We start from the raw sequence: 23,796 nt of genomic DNA, 5'->3' as shown, positions 1-23,796 counted from the left end.
ACCAAAAAAAAGTGCATATATCGTGCTTCCGTTTCGCATTTATTTACAAATTCGTAGCACATTCAGCGTGACGCGTTCGTAGAACCATTTTCTTAGATCAACCTCCTTTAGTGTACGTTCCAAATATTATCAGATAATTTATATATCCTTCGGTTCAATTAATCCCCGTCTCCTCGAATTCCAATTAAATCCCAAATAGTTTCTACAAAATGACATTATAATTTTTTAAAATTCCAAAACGTTTCCCACTGCTCCCTCCGTCAATTTCTCCTAACGTATACTCCAAACATTATCGAACGACATAACACAAAGTTTTCAAATCCCACTAAATCCTTACGAAAGCGATGCTAAATTTTTTTAACCTGAAATCCGCACTATAACGTCCACAGTACAAACTATTATATAGTGTATTATTATATAATTGCATTCATTATCGTAAACAAAAAAAGACAAAAATAGGAAGAACTTTAAATAATCTCGTAGAAAAATCTAACGCTACTCTAAAAAAATAAACAACGAAATTTCCCACTTTCGACTCGGTCCAGTCAGACCTGTTACCGGTGTTCTTCGTCTCATATCGCCACCGACAAAATTCGTTTTTCGCGACAAAACGCGTCAAGCGTATTGTCGACGCGTATCGACTTTCACGCGTCACGCCGAATCGCTAACGTTTCAATTATCAGTCGCGTTACGTCGCAGGATTCCGGCATTATGCGTGGCCGTTACATCCCGTGAGATAAATAACGGCGACGGATTAACGTAATAGAGTGATTAATCGGACGCAGCCACGTGCTCGACGCTGGATTAGAGCGTTTTACGCCAGGAACTTTACCGTGTGCTAGCTGGACAGCTCGGATCACCGCCGCGATGAAACCAGTTCTAATGGCTACACGGAAATTCCCAATCTCTGACGGGTTACCGATGAAACGTTGTTAGCTAGACACGCTCTGCTATTGGAAAATGGATCGCCCTGCTTTCGAAAATTGATATTGGTATAAGGAATTACGTGTCAAAGGAACGATACACCTGGCACTGTTTCGTCAATTATTGTTCCATGGTAGATTCCAGTCAATTTTAATTTATCCCACAGAGAATCATACAGGGTGTTTGTTTTTTTGTGATTTTTTTTGTTATTCAGATAGGAATTGGAATTTATAACTCGATTAGTAATCGTTAGTTTTTGCTCTTTTCGTTTCTCTCAAATATCTATTTTCTTGGATATTTCTCGTAATAAAGTCTGGCTTCTTTGCGGCAGAGAGAATTTAAGATTTATTACAGTTGATTCGTATACAAGTAACTCGAAGTCTGGGAAGTATTAATTATTACGAACGAATGATAAACTATTACGACACTTCGTTTTGTTTCGTCGGTTATAGCTTGGTCGATAATGACAATTTTAATGTATTCGTTAATTTTATCGATTCAAAAATTATCTACTCAAATTTGATGAGAATATGCATCATTGTCGATACGTATAATTTCTCGTTTCAATTTTATGCCAGTATTTCTTAGAACATTTCGAACTCGCCTTGCTTATTAAAACAGGATTAAGATTGGCGCATAAAAATTGAAGGAGCGCGGCAAAAGCATCGCGGTGGAATATGCGACTTTCGAGATACTATTTTCCCAAAAAGTTCATGGTTACGTGTAATAAATTTTTGTGAAAGAAATCCAGTCTCTTTTAAGAAAGCGCGTTTCTCTTATACAGTTGCGGTTTTGAGAAATGCGCGTTGAAAAATTTGTCGACCCTCCAGCACGGGTATTTATAGAGAGATATTTCTATCCGCGTGAAAATAGTATCTTCTACCTTATGCGAAGGTCGTCGACCTATTTGTTCCCGATTTCCCGACTTTAAACGACGCTTCCTCTCGAGCAGTCTCGTAAAACGTCTCCATTAATCGTGACTTAATCAAGTGGAAGGAACCTTCGGAAAACAAACGCATAAGTTTGTCGCCAGTCATCGACTAAGATTTACGTAGTCCTTGCCGCGAAAATATGGAATCTTTCCAAAGTTCAAATTGGTCGATCAACTTTTCCTTCTTTCCGTTTTTACATCTTTCGTTTTTACAAGTCTCTTTTTAAATATTAATTTAATATCAAATATTCAGATTTCCATAGTTGTTTGTCACAAAAATATGGAAATCTTCCAAACTTCCAGTTGAATAATTAACTTTTCGATAATTTCTCTTTTTACAGATACTGTACAGCATTTATTTAGTCTATCTGGTAGTGTAGAAATTTGACTTGGTTTCACATAGTTTATAAACATAAAATAAAATTGGAACTAAACCAACGGGTGACTGTAACATCACAGAGACACAAGGCACACGATTCTTTCGATGTCTTCTCTTTCTTTTTAAATATTCTATTTTTCCAAATATTCTTTCCACTGCACTACGTTCATCTATTCATTCGTTCGTTGTTTCGTTCATTCGGCCATTCATTGTCGCTCTATTTTTTTTTTACTATCTTTTTTTTATTCTGAATTCCATTTGCTTTTTAAATTCGCTGAGATATTAATCAAGATTCTCTTCGAATTTACATCGCATCCATTAAAGACCGATCCACGTTAAACGTTCCGAGAACGAGACAAAAATGGAAATTTCAGGTTTCAGGTGGTTTCGAGGGAAAAGACCGCGGTTATCGGCCGCGCTGAAAATAATCTCGCGACAAACAGCTTCTCTCTTTGTTTACGATGTAATTCGGGCGACGCGACGCGGCGAGATTGCGCGCGAGTTTCAAAATTAACCGCAAGGTCAACGGAATCGACCATCGAGTGGCGATCTCCGTGCGACACGGTCGAGGCCAGTCTCCGACATCTCGAACCGCCAACATCGAGATTCCAACCTAATCGATTCCTCTTTTTAAATTGTTCTGTAACTCGTGCCGCTCGAATCGTTTGAATAAAACGATCTTTTATATCCTTACACGTTATCAGAAATTTAGGAAGTTTTAAGTGTCTTTTTTTTATTTTCATTTAGCTTTAGTTTTTAATTTAATTTAATTTAGTTTAATTTAGTTTAATTTAGTTTAATTTAGTTTAATTTAGTTTAATAAGCTTTTGCGCGTATAGCGAGTATCGTATTTTTCATATAAAATATTCGCACAACTAATAATCCAGTCGAAACCATAAAACGTTCCAACAACTCTCCATTCGAAAACCAAGTAGCCTCCAAACCAAATCCTCGAATAGCAACTCTCAAACCCTGGGAATCTTTCAACCACCTCCGTTCAATTTATGATAACCAAAAAAAAAAAAAGAGCCTGCTTTTCAATACGCGATATATTCCCACCATCAAGACGACGAAACCGCAATTCCAATTCCACGACACAATTCTTCTAACTCGCTCATAAATATACGAATCTCGTCCACGACACGCCGCAAGTAGTTCAGTTGCTTGCTGCAATCTCGCGCGAGTTCCCGCTAACCTGTATATTTTTTCACGCGCTGTTCTTTTATTCCTTATTCTCGTTCCGTTCTGTTAAGGTATCCCTTACATTTTTTACCACTGCTCGGGTGATGATCATCCACGACACACCACAAGCGTATTATAGTTCCTAGGAATGATTTCGCGTGAGTTCTCGATAACGGTTAGGAAGAGAAATCGAGACCAAGTGGGAATATAAGCGATGGAATACGTCACGCCAGGACGATTTTACGTCGGTCTGTGGCAGCGTTATCGGGTTCATCGCACCCGAAGAAGCCGGCTATGCGTGCCGTTCCCGCCGCTCGATTCCTCATTTCTCCTCTCCAGGGACGATGAGGTCGCCGCGGCTACCAGAGGCTAACGCAACAGCCACGCGGGGATATATCGTACCGAAAGTCAAGGACGAAGGACCGGCCGGCTGGTGTATTAATTCCAAGGTCATCGGTGCCTTCGATCGTTCCTCCTACTCACGGCCACTCACAGCCGCCTCTGCTTCGACTATGCTCGATCGCGCGCGGAATACGTGTCCTCGACGTCGCACCTGTTGTCGATCTCCTCCCCGTAGCTCATCTCTCGATCGATTTCCATTCGATTTTCTACGGTGGAGTTTGGCAGCAGGCGGCAGCAGGTTGAAAGGGAACTTTAGCGTCTTGATACTTTTGCATAAGCGTTCCTTCTCATTTCGAGCTTTTCAGTGTAATATAACAATAAGACTGTTAATAAGATAACTGTTAATAAGAAGACACACACACACACACACACGGTGCTGAATCCAATAGATCTAGGCGGCCTTTATTAAGAAATCCGGATTCTTGCGTGTAATTCCGTTTGTTCCATATCGAAGAAAAATAGGGAACAAGAGAATATTCTTCCTAACGTGTACTTTGTTGGAGAAAAATTGGAAGCGTCGAAAGTAGTTTACAAGAAAGTTTGACTCTTGTATCGCGGGCAAATTTAATAGCAGAAAGGTAGAAATAAATTTGAACCTTGACACTTTGTTCTTGATTTATACGTGTTTCGCTTGGGGAATAAGTCAAAGAACAACTTGTCCGGTGCATTTTCTTTTCTCTGTTTAAGAACAACGGTGCTCTGTTTAAAAAGCGTAGACGCTGAAGGAAATCGAAATGTCTGCAAACCAACGCGGTTTCTTTCCTCCCTCTATTTAAATATTTCTCCCTCTAATTAGATATCTCGATTCACCTCTTTTTCGTTCGAGTTGCAAGTGTTCACAGAGGAGTTTTTTTTTTCTCGGATATACAGATCCCAATGATTGTTTTGCATTTTTCTCTGGAAATTTGACGCAACGTTTAAGAAAGTTTTAATTGACGGAATTGATAGAATATTTTTATTATATTATTATTTTATTATTTTATAGGATTATATTTATTTATCGGTATAACGTTTAAAGGAAGATGTAACAGATAGAATCGGTACGATATTCTTATTAGAATTCGTATAATGTTTAACCAAGTATGACGTAGCATGTCCAATTGGTACGTTATTTCTGTTGTAGAATTGAAACAGACGATGAAAATTATTGTTTCGTTCTAATTAATTCTGAGCACTGTCACTATGATTTGTTTGCCTGTGATATTGATCAGAGCTACATGGCTTGGCGAGAGAGCGAGCCGAATTGTCGAGTCAACGTTGAATGCTAGTCAGAAATAGTTTTGAGGTTCTACGTGCATAGGCGGATATAGGTGGATAATAGAGATGATGGATATCCATTAATGAGAAGCATTAGTGAAATTGGAGAGCAGCATTTCGATAATTCAGGTTAAGTGTTCAGAATCAAGCATATTATATACTACTAAGTCATTGATCGACTTTTAAATGCACAAAATGAGACGCGTCAACTAGAACTATCTTACATAAAATCGACGACGAAACGGAAAGAAAATTTTTAAACGCGTTTATTCCTTTCATCCACTCTTAGTAGATATTCACTTAGTATTCCGTGTTATTAAATATGTAAATCGATTCCGTGACGTTTCCAACAAATTTTATTTATCTATACAATATAAATTTAATCGTAAAAATAATTCTCACGATTGAAAGCAGCGAGAAGAAAAATTGCAGATAGCTATTCTTTGAAATATTTGAGAATAAGATAAGTTACTTCTATATAGCTGATAAATTTGAAGGAACTGCATTAACTCGCTCATCTAATATCATAACAAAAAGTCCGTACATTTTATACTGTAATAACAAAAAATTCTGATATCCTACATTATATATACTACGATATTTCTCATATCCTACGTTATAACAATAAAAGGAAAACGTCAAACTTCAACGAAAGGCGGAAAAATCGCGATCACGTTCGGTAGAATGGACGAGGTTGGAAGCTCGTTAGCTCCACGTCGACGTTGAAAGGCTCCATCGTTGACGCAGCTTCTTTTTGCCACCCGTTAATTACATTCTTGCCAAGGAACGATATTTAATCGAACGCGTGAATTTCACCGCGGATGATTATATATTGGGACACTGAAGGGATGTAGGCCAGAAACCATAAATAGCGCGTCCTGTCGCAGCTGTCGATGCGGAGAACATAATGTTCGAGACATAAAGGTCGGAGACGTCGAACGTTTCCATCCCTCAGGGGAAAATTCAATTTTCAAACGTTCCGCGAGCCTGTTTCAATCCCAAAGGAACTATATCGTTGGTACGCGTAAGATTTTGCAGCGGGATTACGTCTGATTCGTTCGATCCGGCTGAGATTCATTTCGTTCATTCGCGAAACGGTACACTGATCTTGCAATTTTTACTGAAATTTACAAAAAGTAACTGGTGTAAAATTGTTCGAGATTTTGAAGTTACCCAAATGTTTATAATTTGTACGATTACATTTTTAACTTTATGCATATTCGTCTTCCGTTCCTCCGCAACTGACGTGTATTTTAATTACCACTCGAATAATTCAAATGCATTTAACGGTATTTTCAATGTTTCAGAACGATAATTTCAATGAAACCGAGCTAGTTATTTCTAAAACTCTGTTCACGGATATCCATTCGATCATCTTTTCTCTCGCAACATTTAACTCTCCTACTGTATGCAGAGTTTAATTTCACGAGAGAAGCCCCGAATGTTCTCGAAATAGGAGAGGAACATGGAAAAAAAGAAAATAATCGAAAGTTGATTCGAACGTGTTATCGAGTGTCGAACGAAACGGCGCGGTAGTATTATTTGCTGAATACGAATGCACACATATCAGATGGTCGAACAGAGCGGAATAAAGAGCAATCGCAGCGGAGAACGTGTCGAGGCACGTGGGATGTGATGAAAAAACAGAGAGAGAGAAAAAGAAAGAAGAAAAAATAGAAGTAAAAAGCGCCAATAAAACCGACTCGATCTATAAAAGTCGATTGGAACACGTGAACGCCAGCATAATTCAATGTTAACGCGTCCACGTGACCAAGCGTCATTCGCATTTATAATCCTCGATATTTATTCCTGTCGCTCGTTTAATTAACCTGCTAATGAAATTCAACTCTTTCTCATTTTGTTTCCCGTAAAAATATCTCCATGCACTTCTTATATAAATAATTGTTTAAAACGCGTACATTCGATGAAAATGATCGTAAAAATCGCCACTTTCAATCGAATTATATATACGAGTGATATTCCGAAGAGAATGTTGTTCGGCTTTTCGATTAATTACGATCCTTTGTAATTATGCTTATGTAACGTGAATTTCGTATCTTTGACGCGTCGTGAAGAGGCGGCAATGTCTGCAATAGACATTGTTTTTGTTGATTACAGAATGCAATTGATTTTATAATATTTAGTAAACTGATGAAATATAAATTGCACGTAATTTTGGAAATTTAATTTTATCGCTTTAAATTTGCCAGAATTTTTCAGACTTACGAAAGTTTCATATATTTTTACGGTTCGAGCGTTCAATTTCCTAATACACAATTAGTGTATCGCCTACGTTATACTACGTATAGCATAGCAAAATAAAGATTCTACGCAGACCAGTTTCCTTTCACAAATCCGAAACACTTTAAATTTAGTATGTCTTCGTCCGTTAAAGATTCTTTCGTGCGATCGTTGATTCGAACCACTTGCAAGTAGAACACTCTCGTCACAGATCGGACAGTCAGACACGTCCATAAACTCTCTGCTACCTTCATCTTTCTCTTCCTTTCCTTCCTTATAGAAACGTTGGGTTGTAGCAGGCTTTTAATCGTTGAATAATAAAGTATACGTCGAGTAATATCGATAATAAAAACAAATCTTGGAATAACTCCTACTTCTCTAAAAAATCTCTTCTTCTTTTCCACTCTGAAATGATTCTTTCAACTTTTCAACGATCCACACGGCATTTTTTGATCTGTTCAATTATATACCGCACTCCTTATAAAAGATTATCGTTTATTGTTGTCTTTGTCCGATTGTTAGTTTATATATAATGAAAATAAACAGCTATACGTAATCACGCTTCTCTCTCAATAGAAGTCGATATTAATTTCGCTAAAGATACTCGCGTATGTTTCCCAAATTTTGTTGCTAATCCCAGAGACAATTCGACCGACCTTGTATCACACGTGTTCTCGTTACGCGCAACCAAATCGTCACTTGCGTTTCGCGAATCGTTCTTCATCCTGAATCCTTCGTTCACACGAACTCTCACTCTTAACAGTCTTTCAAAATTCCTCCACCGATGCAATCAAAAATACAATCAACATTCACCGATGACGATTCTCAGCGATTAAAAAAGAAACGATATTCCTTTAATTAAACCTGCATGCTGGCAGCGCAACGTCCAACAGGAGACGAAGAAAGCTGAGAAACAGCACGAGTTGACAACGCGAATGAAATCCGCCCGCATTATTTCGCACTTCTCGGCTGGCGGCCGCTGAAAGGCCGCGTTACTATTGCGAAGTTTTGTCGCCGACCCGTTCTTTCTCGCTTTCGTGTCGCGGAAAATACGAAAAAAAAAAAAAAAAAAAGAAAAGAAAGAAAGGAAAACTAAGGGCCGCCGCCGGCCTGAAACGTCAACGCGGCGAGCGTTAATCCCGTTTCTTGGTTGCTTTCACGAGGACAAGGCGGGGTCAAATATCGTGATCTTGTTTGAGAAAAGTTGAAGCTTGGCTTAATTAAAACGCGAGGAAAGGGGGGCTTGGCTGTTGAAAAGCGCGAGCGGAGAAACGAAATGCGAGAAAGAAGAGACCTTTCGCGCTTGAACGTTCGAGAAGACGGAATTATTAGACGCAACGCTGCTCAAAAGCTTAGAAGCCTTGGTTGTGGAAGAGGAAGTGCGAGCACGGTTCTGATGCATCGGCTTTTTAAGCTTCCAGCCCTCTGTAATATCACGTGGCACAGAAGTTGCGTATCTGAGCGTCTATTTTTGTTTTATATTAGCCCGTATATTAGCTTCAAATCGTTTGTTTATATTTAGTATCGGCCACATTTGCTAGATTAAAGGAAAACATTCTCGCGAGTTAAAACTTCTCTTTGTACGAGCAAACGCAAAATCTTTTGGTTAGAACGACGATTTTATTTATGAATGTAAGTATTTGAAAAAAAATCTTCGACGTTCATCGTCCCATTGCGTAAAAGAACGAAAGGTTCGACGATGCTTGTTAGCTGCTTTCGAAAATGTTCAATTTTCATTTGATCGGAGAAAAGTGCGCTTCCACGTCAAATCCTTCAACGTGGAAAGGACGATGCAAGAATTTACAACGTCGATTGAAATCTATCACCCGTACCGCAAATACGAATTTCCAATCAATCACATCCTCCATAACTCACCTCGACAACCTCCCACAAAAAAATTACCGCAACTCACCGTTCGCGAGGGAGAAAAAAAAGCAGAAAATGAAAGAAAGGAAAGCAAGGTTTAAGTGAAAGAAAAAGACGCGAAACCACATCCTCTAAAGACCGAAGACTCTAACAAAATAACAGACTTCCTGTTTCAAAAAGAAAAAAGAAGAAGCAGGATAAACAAGAGAAACTGCAGACAGAGATAGCGACAGCCTCTGCCCTATCGAACAAGGATCGGCTTAATTAAAACATCATGGATGGAGGATAGTTAAGGAAGCGTGGAAGACCATCGTAGAAGAGGAAGGAGCGAGGAGGTTAAGCGAGTTGGAGGAGAAGCCGCGGCGAGCAAACCGACCGGATGACGGGGTCTGGGGTCACGGATGGGCGGTGGCAGGACTGGTTTCGGGCCAGTCAAGAGGAGAAGAGCAACTCTGCTGCTCTATCTGTCCGGGGCTTTACGTGCAATCTTCTACCGGGTGGGAATGTTCGAATGCACCGAAACGTTTCTGCCTCGTGAGAACATCCGATATCAGGTAGAAAAATCCTCTGGAAACTCAGAGAGAAGAAAGAGAAGAATCGTATGCCTCGATTTCCTCTTTCATTCTCTTCCTTGTCTTTCGTTCTCTTCTTTGTTGTGGTTTAGAGTCCCGATACTTTGAACGTTCAGTTCGTAGCGGAACATCGTATAGACAGTCTGATACGTTTAAAATAATGATAATTTACTTATTGGAGATTGCAATAGGAACAGGAGAATAACACGTTACGATACATCGGATAAATACATCGAAAGATACACGTCGAAGATATGTCTAGTTCGTGGTATCGAGAACGCACCTTTAGACGTCTGATAATTTTAGTCTGATAATGGTTAAGGACTAGAGTGCATAGGGTTAAGGGTAGTCAGACTTGCTTTCTTAAATAGTTGGAGCGAAAAAAAGAAATTTTTAACGTCACGATGAATCTTATTTTTCATTCTTCCTCGATGATATTTGATAACAAGAGCAAACGATGAAAAATACTTGGTTTTAGAAATTTCCCTTGTAAATCTGTGCCGCGTGTCTGTTTCGATGGATAAGAAAGACTCGTTCTAAATTAAATGCGTTGCCCGAAACTAGCCGAACTCGTAATTCCAGCGAGCTTCCAACTTGCCGAGTTTCTTTCTTCCCGCGGGGAAAAAGCAACAATCACGGGGAAAGGATAGTCGAGAAAGAATGCGCCGAGATCTTCCCTTACGTTTGACGCGACAGCTGCTCGATTTCACGGAAGTTCTAGTCGAGGGTGATTGAAGACATCCGCCTACACCCTTTTTACCCCTATACTTTTCTCGATCGATGTCACAGAAAGTGCAGAGTCATTGGCTAAAAAGCCATATCACCGTTCTAGTTATAACAAGTTTAACTTGTACGCAAACGTGTATCCTTTAATACCGAAGAATCAGTGCGACAAAGTTGAACGAGGAGTAAGTAGGATAAACGAATTAACCCTTTGCACTCGAGGACTTTTTCGGCCGGGCGTAGCAGCTACTCCGGATGAATCTTACAGCTAGTGCAAAATGATTTCATATACGAATTAACTTACAAAAACATTATATTCTAGTAATTTATCTATATTTACATCTTTGAAAATATGATTTTGTAATATTAATTTCTGTATTTTTTTTGTGTGATAACTTATAAAGCATTCACCAAGATGCATTCTTGATATAATTAATCTCATTTTTCAACAGTTCGAAATCAAGTTCATCTTCGTTTCAGCTAATTTCACTTCCCACAACCACTTTTTTAGGGTTTCTAAACTATAATACTTTTGCCATGATCGTCGAATCCGAACTAACGTATAGTTGAACCATAGTTTCGCAGGGATATGGGATTAAATACTTTATCTCCGTTTTAAAGTCTAACACTTTACACTTCCTAACAAAGAACACAAAGAGCTGAGGAACCAATTTACGAACCAATATTGCACTCGAAATCTAGCATAAACAGGGACTATCGCCTCTCGGTCGTCACTGGAGCTGCAGCACGGAATGCCGTGGTGACTGAAAGTCGCCTCTCGAGTGCAAAGGGTTAAACGAAGCTCGATTAAACATTAATTATCGTTGCTGATCCACGTACTCGACTCTCGTTGATCGATGATCGTTGGCTAAATGAAGAAACTCACGACCGAACGTTTATTCCTCTCTTAGGAAATTTGTAAATTCCTAAATAATAGTTTGTCGTTAAAGACTTTTTCTTTCATACATATACGAACGTTTTGCAAAACTCTTCGTTAATTGCAAGAATCTATTTGATACTGTAACATATAAAATTTAATAAATCGACATCAGCAACTACGATGTTCGTTTGCAGCGAAGTGTTTTAAAGCAAAAAATTATGGAAGAAAGACTTTCGCGAAAGAAAGTTTTGTCACAGATGTATACAACTGTATACAACATCTCCAAATTTTTATTGGAATCTCAAACAACTGGATTCACGTTCCGTCTTCGACGACTTCGCTCCTTCCTTCTGTTTATCCAAGAATTAGCAACAAGGACTCTTTTTTGCGAGTAAACAGCTTGCAAGTAGCAAAGTGCTCAGGGTGTTGACGATCGCATTAGACGTGAAAATTAATGCAAATCTTATAAGAGCGTAGTTAGCACGTCGAGAATTGTTCCAGTATTTCAGCTTTATTATCTCTGCGATCTAGTCGCATCCTATTTCGTCCAACAGTGTCCCCGGCCGCGTTTTCTTCTTCTTCCTCTTGTCTCGAATTAACTCGCCGAGTTTTCCGAGTCCCAGATCCATCCGGTATGCGACACGAACTTTCATGCGCCGACACCTGCTTACATCCATCTTGCCAACTATCTGTCTACGTCAAAATTACGCCCACTTTCTTCGTTCCGATACGCTCCATTTTTAGGAATCGAAATTGGTACATGGGCTACTTAAGTTCTCGTTCTATTCTTTAGTCTTTCGTTTAAGTATTCCTGTCCGTAGTGAACTAATCGTGTCCTTTTCAAAATAGTAACTAAATTTCTATTAATGTACTTTCTTTTTGTAAGGCTTTTTTGTACGGGTATCGTGCAAAATATTTGTCGATTACATTCTTCAAGAAAGATTAATCGCCTCGTTAGAAATTTTCTACGTACATCTCGATCTAAATGAAAGCAGAAAAAGATGCACGTATCATACACTCAAAATCGAGAAAATATTATGGATAGTAACAATTTTGCTAAAAAAAATGTGCAATTTATTTAATATCAAAATTCTATTAAAGACAGGAGATATTCAAAGACTTTCAAAAGCAAAAATAGTATAAGAATCACATTCTTCTCTATCCTCCGTTTCGTTGAACGAAATTCACATTCGAGAAGAAGGGAAAAGGGTGCTTCGACACGGGTCGCTAGTCGGAAAGAAAAAGGGAGAAAAATAAAGGAATACCGCGGAATTATTATTCAAAGAAGCATCTTCATCGGAGTGTGTATAATCATTCGCCGTGTCGCGATGCTTCTTCCGGAGGCGGAGGAGTATCGTTCAACCGCGCACAGACCGACGTTCCTTCCTTTGTATCCTGATTCCTGCGCATCCTGGCGCGACACGCGCGAACAACGGGACCGCTCGTGACAAATTACCCTCGAAAACTACCGGCCGAAAGAGAAACAAAACTATAGACACCGGCATGATGTATTAACGCGCCGACTTCCATACATTCGTGGAGGATGGGCGGGTGGAAAAGGGGCGAACACGGAGACACCGGGTTTTAACTCGCGTCGTTGTTTCTGTTGGCTCTTTGACGAATTAATTTCGACGGAGCAAACCCAGCGACTACGCGGTGTTAACGATGGCCCGGTTTTTCGGAAAGCAAACGTTGCTCGCAATTGGCAAGTAGATTTTCGACGGTGCTTCAAAACAGAGAGGGTTTCTTGTGTCTGCTGTGGAAATTCCAAGGGTTTCGTAGCCTTTGTCCCGTTCGCCAGAATTCTGGTTTTACAGGGTTTTCTTGTTGTTTATTTGCAGGCTGTGTCGGGTTTGCGGAGGATGCCGCTTTGAGATTTTAATTGGTTTTCGCGTGCACGATGCTGGGACAAATTGTGGGTTGCTTTTGAAAGTTTGGAAAATCGCGACGACGTCGGCAAAAAGGATCGAGCATACGTAACATCGCAGAATTTATCGATCGCATCGTAATGGAATTTATACTTGTGGATTCCAAGAATTTAATACAGTTTTAAGAGCCAATTCAACTTACTTCTAATACAACGTACGGTGTGAAAATATTTGAAGGAAATTCGTAAGTAACTCTATATACGTCAGGTATATTACAATAGTATTCAACTTCAACAAGCACGTTTATAAAAATAACCGTGAAGATCCTATCTTAAACTCGTTATAAAAGTACCAACAGCATCTTTATCCTTTGGAAACTCTTGTTACAAATGCTTCCGATATTATCAACGTCAATTTTTATTGAAACAGCAACACCGTCACCTGTATTTTACTTATTTCGTATCGCGTTATATCACTTTAATCTCTTATCGCATAAAATCAATTTCTAATTCAAATTCTATGGATATGTAGCATATTCAAGATCCGTACTCCAAAATATCAGAGATCTAGATCTTTTCAAGCCCTCGTTCGGAACAGGCTTCCAGAATTAAAAAAAATCTTCCGTCAAGAACCCGATAATTTTTCGTCATAGCAACATGTCGATTTTCCGAGGGAGCGTGTTTCTTTTTACTCGCGGAAACACGACCAGTCGACGGAATAGAACCGCGATAAATTAACGCGCGTATCTGGCGTGCCACGCCGTTTCCTTCTGCCTTTCGCAACCCTTCAGCTGCTCGACGACGACGATTTCGTTTCACCCGAGTGCCACGGACAGCTCGTAAAGAGGATCGATCGCGCAAAACCTAACCCCTCCCGCTCTTTCGGTGTTTCCAACCTTCGGTAAAATGCTCGATCGATGAATGGAGTTTAACATCGTCGATTGCCATCGATGGGATATACCTGAATATTTTCGACGTTTCAACGTTCTGTCGCTTTGCATTTTTTCGAGTAAATTGCCAGGGGTGGTTTTGTTCAATGGTGAAACGCGCTCATTAATATCGGAGCATTGACCGAGATTTTTAATTCCGATTTTAAACGATGAATATTTTCCGATTTAAATAGAGATGATAAACAAACGGATTTTAACGTAGGCGTCTTTTAGGTCCCGAAATTTAGAAATCGATGGAGAGATGTATCTCAGAGGAAGTTATTATTAAGAATGATTCCAATTACTGCGTTTTGTCTACTAATTTGCAATATGATTCGTAATTTAAGCATTTCGAGTCGTGACTTATAATTGGACGAGGAATTCTCGTTTATTTATACAAAGGAATATAAAATGTTGAAAATGTTGCGCTACTTGTTATACAATTTTTAAGCGAGTTTCCCTTTACGTCCATGAAAAAACGATGCGAGTAAACACGCTCAGACTAGTCACGATTTAAACACGCTAAAATGTTCTAAACTCAATGCTAAAGATACTTGAGATTTTTTTAGGAGAACTTTTAGAAAAGTTGGTCGTTCAAGAGAATTGTAGATATAAAACGGAGGAATACGAAGGTTAAGTTTCTTACATCTTATTACATATATTTGGCTGGTATAAATTTCAGTTAATCAAGTACGTGGTGCACTTTGTTCGAGGGTGGAGGGCATATTTAATTTAACTGGTCTTGGAAATTTCACGAGCACAAGGTACAAGAGTACAGAGTATGAGAACAATCTAATTTTACTCCATACTCGTCAGACAAATTCTTAGTTGCTCTTTGTTACTTGCACGCTAAACGGTACATTAAATCTACGCGACCCAGTTCCCTCCGCTCTTTTATTCAGAAAGCGTGACTCCGTTCTCAAAAATCGTGACTCTGAGTCAGCATCGTGTGACACACCAAAAATTTGGGAAATAGGAATCTTGCCAGCCAGATAGTCCACCGCTTGGCATATTCACTCGCTCGTGCATTAACCTGTAACCGCTAACTGAACGTTCTCTAACGAAAAGGTGGAACATAGATCCCATGGAAAATTTCATCGCAAATACCACAAGAAAATTCAACATGCCCGACTCGTATAAGTTTCCTCGCGTTTTTCTCAGAACCTCTGGACCACGTTAAGTGCCACGTCGATTAAATTCTCGTTACCATTTCCACTACGAGTTGCAACTAATAAATTCTCGCGTATAACAATAACAAGCTTGGTAATAAAACAAACGAAATCCTACGAGTTAAATTTATAGCCCGCCACTCGAACGATCTACGCTGCAGACAAATACGTGAAATACGACAATAACAATCGTAAGATCGAATACGCGAGACTTACGCGTGTAAACAATTTCGTGACGAAGAGCGCGTTTAATTCACGAAATTCCACAAACGTTAGGAAACTTTCGCGACTAACTGTACTTCCAAATAACATCGAATCTCTCTTTTTCCTTCGACGAATATAAATATTCGCTGTGTGCCACCTCGCGCGTGTCCACAGCCTCGATAATTATTACTCGATGGCTGTGTTCCTTTCACGAAAGACTCTCTTCCCACGCGTACTATGACGCTGCCCGTTATTTGCATATCTCCGCGTGACACGGCCGGGACAGAGCAGACAGAACAGAAATTGCGGGGACGAGGGAGAGAAAGAGAGTCGCAACCCGATAAAGGGGGTGGAGAACGCGTCGCGCCGGGGTTGCTGAAGAGCGGAGCCACAGAGATGGAGGAAGAATCGCGACCGCTTTAAAGTAAGATTTTTTTCGAGCAATGCTTTCGAGCCTACCGCTTTGAGAAAAGAGTGGCCGTGGGTTTAATTAACTCGGCATTCTTCAGCCGCTGGGGGATGGACCAAGTTGAGGAAGCTCGGTGTACAGGGTGGGGGATAGACTTTTTCAAAATAATTACACGACGATTCTGCTTGAAGAGACAGAGAAAGACAGAGAGAGAGAGAGAGAGAGAGGACGCGCCTCGTCTGTTCTTTTGTCGATCGATTTGAAGAATTGCGACGCCATCGCAGCGACGGAGGAGACTGTATGGTGTTTCCGAGACATTAGGGCGTGTCGAGACATTGTTGCGTGTTTTGGAAGCTCCGTCTGTTAGGGCGAAATGGAAAGATGGAGGAACGGAAGGTTTATCAACGTAATTTACGTGGAAATATTTTTCACAGGAGATATAGGTATCGTTTATTTTAGTAGATGGGTTATTGATAATAATAGCCAGTATAGCGATATCGTGTTATGGTTATATTCTGGACATAGACTGGCCAGAGAACATTTATATTGAATTTCTACGAATTTTTTGTACGAATTGCTTGAATATTATAGGTATAAGTTGCGATGAAAAATTTCTACGCGGAATTTATGCAAATTATTCACGCGACTTTTGCACGAATTTTTATACGAATCGTTCAATGCTGAATGTTCGACGATGATTAAGCATTTTGACAGAACAGTAAGCTTGTATCTATCTTCGAATTCTTATTAATTACTACTTCCATCGATCACTGTACGATTTATTCAAACACGTGGAGCGTTCTGAAATTCGTACGATATATAAGCCAACAACCCTAATAGACAGCGTAGAATTCGTGGAATACTTATCCTATATCTCGATTTTACTCGGAAACTTGCCTAAACATTTCTCAGCAACTATCAATAACGACGCACCACTCCACCCTTAAGTATTCTCGTCTTTAAGGGTGCGCAATAACGCGCGTTCCTACTTTTACAGGCTTCTCTAACCCTTCACGCTTCTTCAGCAAAATGTATTCTTTCAAGCAATCCAAGCATCTGCTATTTAAATAACCGAGATAATCGATATTCTACGAATTATTCTAGTTGCAGAAAATACTTGCCCATCAACCACAGACGGAATGAATTTCATATCCACGTAAATTGAGTAACGGCAAAGAAATTTTTCAATAAAGATTCGATAATAATCCAAAGGGGAAGGAAAGAAGAGGATGGTTAGGGGCGATGAAAGACGCGTTGCGAACATTTCGAAGGGAGCGAAGGAGAAAATTTCCAGGTTTTGATCCACGTTGAGACGCGACTTTGATTCTCTCCGACTGGGATAAAAGGGTTCTTGTCGAAGGACGGACACGAGTGGTGTCGTTACTCCCTTTTCACAGTAAGCTTCGCCACCCCCGCCCTGCCCGTGGAATTTTATTTGAAAGGGGTTCATCGGTAGCTCCATTTCCACTACAGTCGAACTTCTTCGCGAAAACGTATTCGCTAGTCTTGAAGAAACTTTTGAAAAAATTACATTATTGAGAAATATTAATTTTCCACGGTTCTGGTTATTCCCGACTAAAATTATTTAATCTCAGATATCGATTCCTATACGGTAACTTCTTTCATTTGAATGACAATTGTCACGATCTCCGATATATTATGTGTGTGTGTATTTATTCGACCATTCGCGGAGAGACGCGAAGCAAGTCGACGGGAATCGTAAATTCCCGTTACGATTAAACAATCGACGCCACAAAATGATCGATCCCCTTATTTCTGTTAGGATAATAGGGGTAGTTCAGTGAATATAACACCGAGTTTAACAGGTTATAATATTATATATTTCCAACAACTTTATATAGAAGCTAGTTACGCTGGTGCGTATGTATAAGTTAAGTAGGTGACTGATCTAAAGTTGGAAACCCGGTTAAGAGATGTTGACCGTTGGAAAGGTTGGAGAATCAGTGAAGTTCAGTGACGATGCTGTGGCAGAGGAAAGCGGATTTGTTAATGACAATTTTGGCTAGGAAAGTGAGGGCAATAGACGTTGCTTCTGATTGGATAATAAGAAGGTTGGTGGACTAGGAAGGATCTTAGCCGCCCCCGAGAGAAAGTTGCTAGCGGAAGATACCGAACGTGAGGAAAACCAACTTTCCCGTATCATCCCATACTAGACGATAAATGTAAGGAACACTTGAAATGAAAGATACTTGTTTGGTCCGAAGGACCTCAACTATAAAAATGCCAAGATTTATAGTGGGTCCTGAAGACCATTGAGGCTACGCAGCGAAGATCTGGGGCCTGGTTTTTGGACAGAGTCACCGAACGTAACAATATATATGTCGGGTTTGTCGGGTTGGCGCTAGTTTTAGGGGCGCGTTGCGTATCTTCATTGGGACAAGCCATCGTAGTTGTTCAAAGAGGTTTATATTTACAATTATGTGTACAAGTGTTGATTCCATCAAGCATAGAAAGGAGACTAAAAAAAGAAACACCCAACAGATCTCGCAAAGGACATAACCTAACAAACACGAAGATGGTACCCCGCTGAGGGTAACCGCCCACAACCTAACTCACATGAACACACAACCTAACCCCAATCAAACAGCCAAAAGAATCTACCAAATCGGACAAATTGTGAATGTAAACAACTAAATAAAAAAAAGTGTTGATTTAACAAGGTTTAACAATTTAACGTGTTTATTGGTCACTCTTAAAGTAAAGACAATGTTCTTAGATTTAAACGAATCCACGATCAACGGGATATCTCTTTGTACAATTGAATATGCTTTGAAACTCAAATGACGTTAGCTGTGCACGGTATCTTTCTGACTGATTCACCAGACGTTGTGTGCAAACTCTCCAAGGAGATCATAAGAATAAAAGACTGACACGATCACACTTGTCAATTGCGTATTGATCGGGGTTATCAACCAAGTTCCAAGCGCCGTTACTAGGCAGACCCGCGTAGAGCCGTCACAGCTCCTGCCCCGGGGCTTGTTTGTTAATACAGCGTGTGTCCCTCGATATTGCTACTTCTACTGTAAAGTAAAAACGTACATCCCGTAACCGTGGCTATGTTCGGCGACCAGTTGTGTCACCTCGAGCCCAAGCCCACTGTCACCAATCTCGGGCAAACATAATCAGATCGTATCACAACTACTACTTCTAAGTTCTATTATTTAAGTACAGCTATAACGAATAGTTTAGACCAAAGTATTGCGAATCTTCCCAAAAGTCCAAAAGAAAGGCCCGTTGTCCCTACATCTCCGACATATATATACGTACACTTGCGTCGAAATTTTCATGGGAAATTTGTTTCTGTAACTCTTACCGAGCCATTCACTTTTTGACTGGGCGGCCGTGTTCCGGTTTTGTTCGTCGTAACGCGGCGTTCCGCGTGGATATTCGTCCGTTTTCGTTGCGTCGATCGATCTGACGCTTTTGTAACGAGCGTTTCGAACGAAACGGCAACGAAAAAATCAAGACAGCAATAGCGGGAAGGAGAGTAGGAGAGAAAGGTAAAAAAAAAAAAAAAAACAGAGCGAATTAATACATTTGATACGGGCTATTTCACTTCCGATTGCGCGAACGCTGATTGATTTAAAGCGATCTTGCCGTGGGCCCGCGTTCCTACGCTCGTCATCGCGCGCTGTACACCCGATTCGATTTAATTACGCGGAAACGCGTTTCCATTGGAGAAACGAATGGAAGAGTTCGACTTTTGTTGCGTTCTTGTTCCTAGCGAAAATGTTACCTGTCGTATCGCAACACTGTAAACCCGAGTACTGTATTTCTGACAGACAGAGAGCTAGAAAAAGACGAGGATATTGCGAATTCGCGAAAGCAATTGTAATCTGTTTCTCTTTTTAATTGGACAAATCTTTCACTGAAATGTTTAAACGCGTTCGTTGAAGATATTCTTCGTTGATATTGTTTCGTCGATCTATGGGAGTAACTTCGTAGAAACGTAGATTTCTAATGGACAGACACGATATGGTTTCTATCTTCTTGCGAATATTTTAGTCGATAAGATAAATTTGTAATCGAAATCTACTAAAGTTTAGTATTCCTCGTTGATACTTTTCGATAAAGAAAAAACAGCGTAGATGGTACGGACTCGCGACGAATAGAACAGTTTCTTTTTCCTTACGAGCACTCCGACAGTTTAGGAGAAAGGAAGATACATTAAAATAATTTGCTAATCATCCAGTAATTATGTCATCCATTACCGCCAGTAATTTAGCATTTAAAGAACCGGAATCTCCGGTTCGGTCTTAATATATTAATATATACAAATGTCGAAGATTAGACAAACTCTTGCCGAACGCTTATCTATTTCCATTTCCATAACACGAATTTACGCAAACAGTCAGGAGAAAAGGCGGAGAGGACGATAAAGCGCAGCAGGGACGAGTGAAAATCATAATTTAGACGAGAATGAAGGGAAAAAAGAAAATTGGGGAATGGGTGAGCTAGACAGAAAGTGAGATGGATCGTTTTGCTCGGTGAAGCCGCAAGAAACGCCTTGAAAAGCTCCGGCAGTGCCAGTGCTGGTAGTTAGACTTTCAAATGAGAAGGGATTTAGCGTTAACAAAGAAGTAGAAACAAACGAGGGAATATATCGTGGCTGGTTGACTACAGGAACAGCGAGGAAAAGGGTTGACGGCTCTCTTAACTCTTGATAACAATTATCATTGCATACTCGAAGGAAAACCGGCTAAAGTGCAAGCCAAATATAGATCAGGATTTAACGAGAGATTTTTCACGTAAAATTTGCGATCCTAGTGGAAAACGTACGTATAACGTGGCTACTTGAAGTTAATCGGAAGAGATTGAGGCAGATAGTGAAAAGTCGTTGTACGTGGTACGCATAAAAAACGAAAAGGTTTCAAATTTAGTATAAATTTCACTTACGATTAGAAGCAACACTTTCGATCTTCGAACTATCGACGATTAAAGTATTTCGATATTACCAGTTACGTAGTAAATTATTGTGCAAGAGGACCCGGATATCTTTATTCAGATTCGTCGTTAACATTTAAGAGAAACAAGGTTTTCGAACGAAAGAGAAAGAAGTGAGAAAATTAACGCGTTATCAAGACATGTAAATAAAGCGAAATGCAAAGGAGCGAGGCAAAGTAGAAAGAGACGGTCACTGGACAGACAGACTTGGCTGACCATAGTGAAAGATGGTCGAGTAATTCGACGCGTCAGACGTTGCCAGACGAACGCTCTAACATCACGGAGATCCAGAGATGATCCCAAGGGATGAATAGAAACGATCCTGTTTACTCTTTCCCTGGTTCAACGCTGCAGGCAACACAACGCAGATATTTACAAGAAGAAGTTTTATCCACCGGGTTTCTTCCTTTTTCTTGCTTTCTTTCTTTCTTTCCTTCTTTCTTTCGTTTGATTTTTCTGTGCTCGTGATTCAGTGAATGATCATTCGGATTTACGTTCCTCTCTTCCTTTCCATTTCTTTCTCACGTTTTTGTTTTCTTTCCAACAACGCGAAAGAAATTCTCCACCCTCTTGTTTCTTCGTTCGAGAATTTCTTTCGCGTTGTTTTTGAACGATCGCTCGCGAAATCCACGCTTGAATAAAGCTCATCCCGACAATGGATATCTCTGCAAGTTTCAAGGAATCGATATCATTCCAACACCGAGTTTTCTACCGTGGAAACTTGGTCTTTTCAGGTCTTTCACGGTTCGATCGGCAAAGCTAAGCTTAATTAACCCTTAGAATACTCGACATTGTTCCAATCTTTCGACAACTTTATCGAATCTTGTCTCTTCGAATTCGTAATCTGCGAATCGTAATCGTCCAAAGAAGTTGCACGGTTTCCTTAAATTTCCAGAAACTCTCGGAGAAAGAATGGAATTCGTATCTCGATTTTCATATCATTCTGAATATACGTTTGCTACGAAAATCTTCTAATTTCTACATACGTTCTCAGATTGCTTTCAAATTTGACGCATACAATACAAGATAGTCGTGTCTCGTTACAGTACCAAAATGATATCTCAGAATATTTTCTATACCATATGGACGTCAAAATTTTACACGATAAGTTTCCAAATATTTTCATGGTTTACAGATTTATTCTTCTCTAATGCGATTAATGACGAAACTTAGCGAAATATTGGCTCGTCGAATTAAAATTGTGAGAGAAACGATGTCACATACACCGCCTCTAGTGGAATCAAATTTTTCCTACGACACTCTGTTCTCGAGAAAATCGATTTCGAATATTCTCCTCGAGCGGTTACAAGCGAGGATTGTTTTAACGCTCGAAGAACCGACGACTCGAGAGTAGTTACTCGAGAATAACGACTCTCGTTTCGCCATCAAAGCGTCCGTCATTTCCTATGTAGAATTGTTTAGGCTCTGTACGAAGTTCAGCGCCGGTTCTCAGTGTTCAGGGCGATTTGCCACTTCAAAGAGATCCTATATCATTGAACCGAGCAAAGTAATTGGATGAGTCAAATTTCGCGCGAATCGAACCGCGTGTCGCTAAAATTTTCGCCAACGAAAAAGTTTCTTCGTGGTTGTACCTACACTTGGCGAGCTTAGCTCGACGAAGAATTTCTCGAATTTTTCTATCGCAGTCTGCCCTTTTTTCATCGAGCAAAAAACGCTTTCGATGTTTTAAGAAAAGCGATTCTTCGTATCTCGTATTTTCTACAACTAGATTTTTCCATATTTCCGTGAAAATCGAAAGAATTTGAAGTAAGAGGAAAACACGATTAAGTTAAAATTCTCATATTTATTCGTCGGAACGTAAAATCCTACTACGTTCGTCGTCTGTTCTCGCGCGAAAAATCAACGCGATTTTCACGATACACGCGGGAAAGCATGCAAATCGTTGGGTTTGAACGTAGCTAGAGCGCCAGCCTCGTAGGAAATTGACTCGTGACTAACGAACCGAGAAGACTCGCTGAGTTCCGACAAAATGGCCTCCACGCGCAACCAAACGCTCCCTCCTCCCACTTGATACCTGTTTCTGTCGATTAGAGCCTTCGAACTGCAGGCTGCACGTGACGTTCGCTCGTAAAAACCGCGTAACGAAATGAAAATCTGCGTTTATCCGTTGCAGACGATGCTACCCGTCTCGATACTGTGAAATTCACCAACGAACATAACGTTCGTTAGAAGCAATTTTCCAATAGCACGCGATTATTTTCCTCCTCGTTACCAATAGCCTCGAGAACCTGACAGCTTAAGAGATTTGCCGAAATGAGCTAAGTTTGTCACGTCGAAGATATATTTCGTTACGAAAGTTGTATCTATCTAATCCGCGGTTCATGTGGCGTAATGTAATGTAATGATATAAATATAATATTCCCATAAAGCTAAAAAAATGTATCAAGCTTCTTGATCGTCGTATGAACCCTTTGCACTCTGAATTTTATTTCAATTTCGTTATCAGCAGCTCCCAACCATTTCAAGTGTTTTATTTGAAATTTACTTTAACTAAAGAATAAGACAATTTAAATAGATAAATAAAGAAAGAAATTCACTTAAATACCAGTTTTATTCACACTATTGTTGTATTTTATAATTTTTAAATGTACGATATATCTTGAAACAATTTCCAAGATACAACCTTGGTTTTCTTTCGCACGTTTCGCAAAAAAAAAGATGGAACTGGAAAAATATCGAGTGGGACTTCTGAGATAAAAACTGATGTCGAGTCACGCTCGACATAGGAGTGCAAAGGATTAAAGATACAACCTTTAACAAGACTCGAATTCCACATCTCGATTCATCCATATTGATCATGATCAAATCAAAAAGAAAAAAAGAACACAAAGAGTTGTTAAAAAAGAATCGAGAATACGTGCGATTCTACTACAGT

The 23,796-nt window shown here is 39.8% G+C and overlaps 1 protein-coding gene across 2 annotated transcripts in view; it reads right to left on the bottom strand.

Annotated features, from left to right (window-relative positions):
- LOC117206165 (serine/threonine-protein kinase NLK) overlaps positions 1–23,796 on the bottom strand; it is a 231,398-nt gene that overhangs the window by 37,625 nt on the left and 169,977 nt on the right. The window lies entirely within an intron of this gene.

This window comes from Bombus bifarius, unplaced genomic scaffold, assembly GCF_011952205.1.
Source record: "Bombus bifarius isolate JDL3187 unplaced genomic scaffold, Bbif_JDL3187 scf7180000007996, whole genome shotgun sequence".
Lineage (NCBI taxonomy): Eukaryota > Metazoa > Arthropoda > Insecta > Hymenoptera > Apidae > Bombus > Bombus bifarius.
This window is presented reverse-complemented; position numbering and strand designations above follow the sequence as displayed.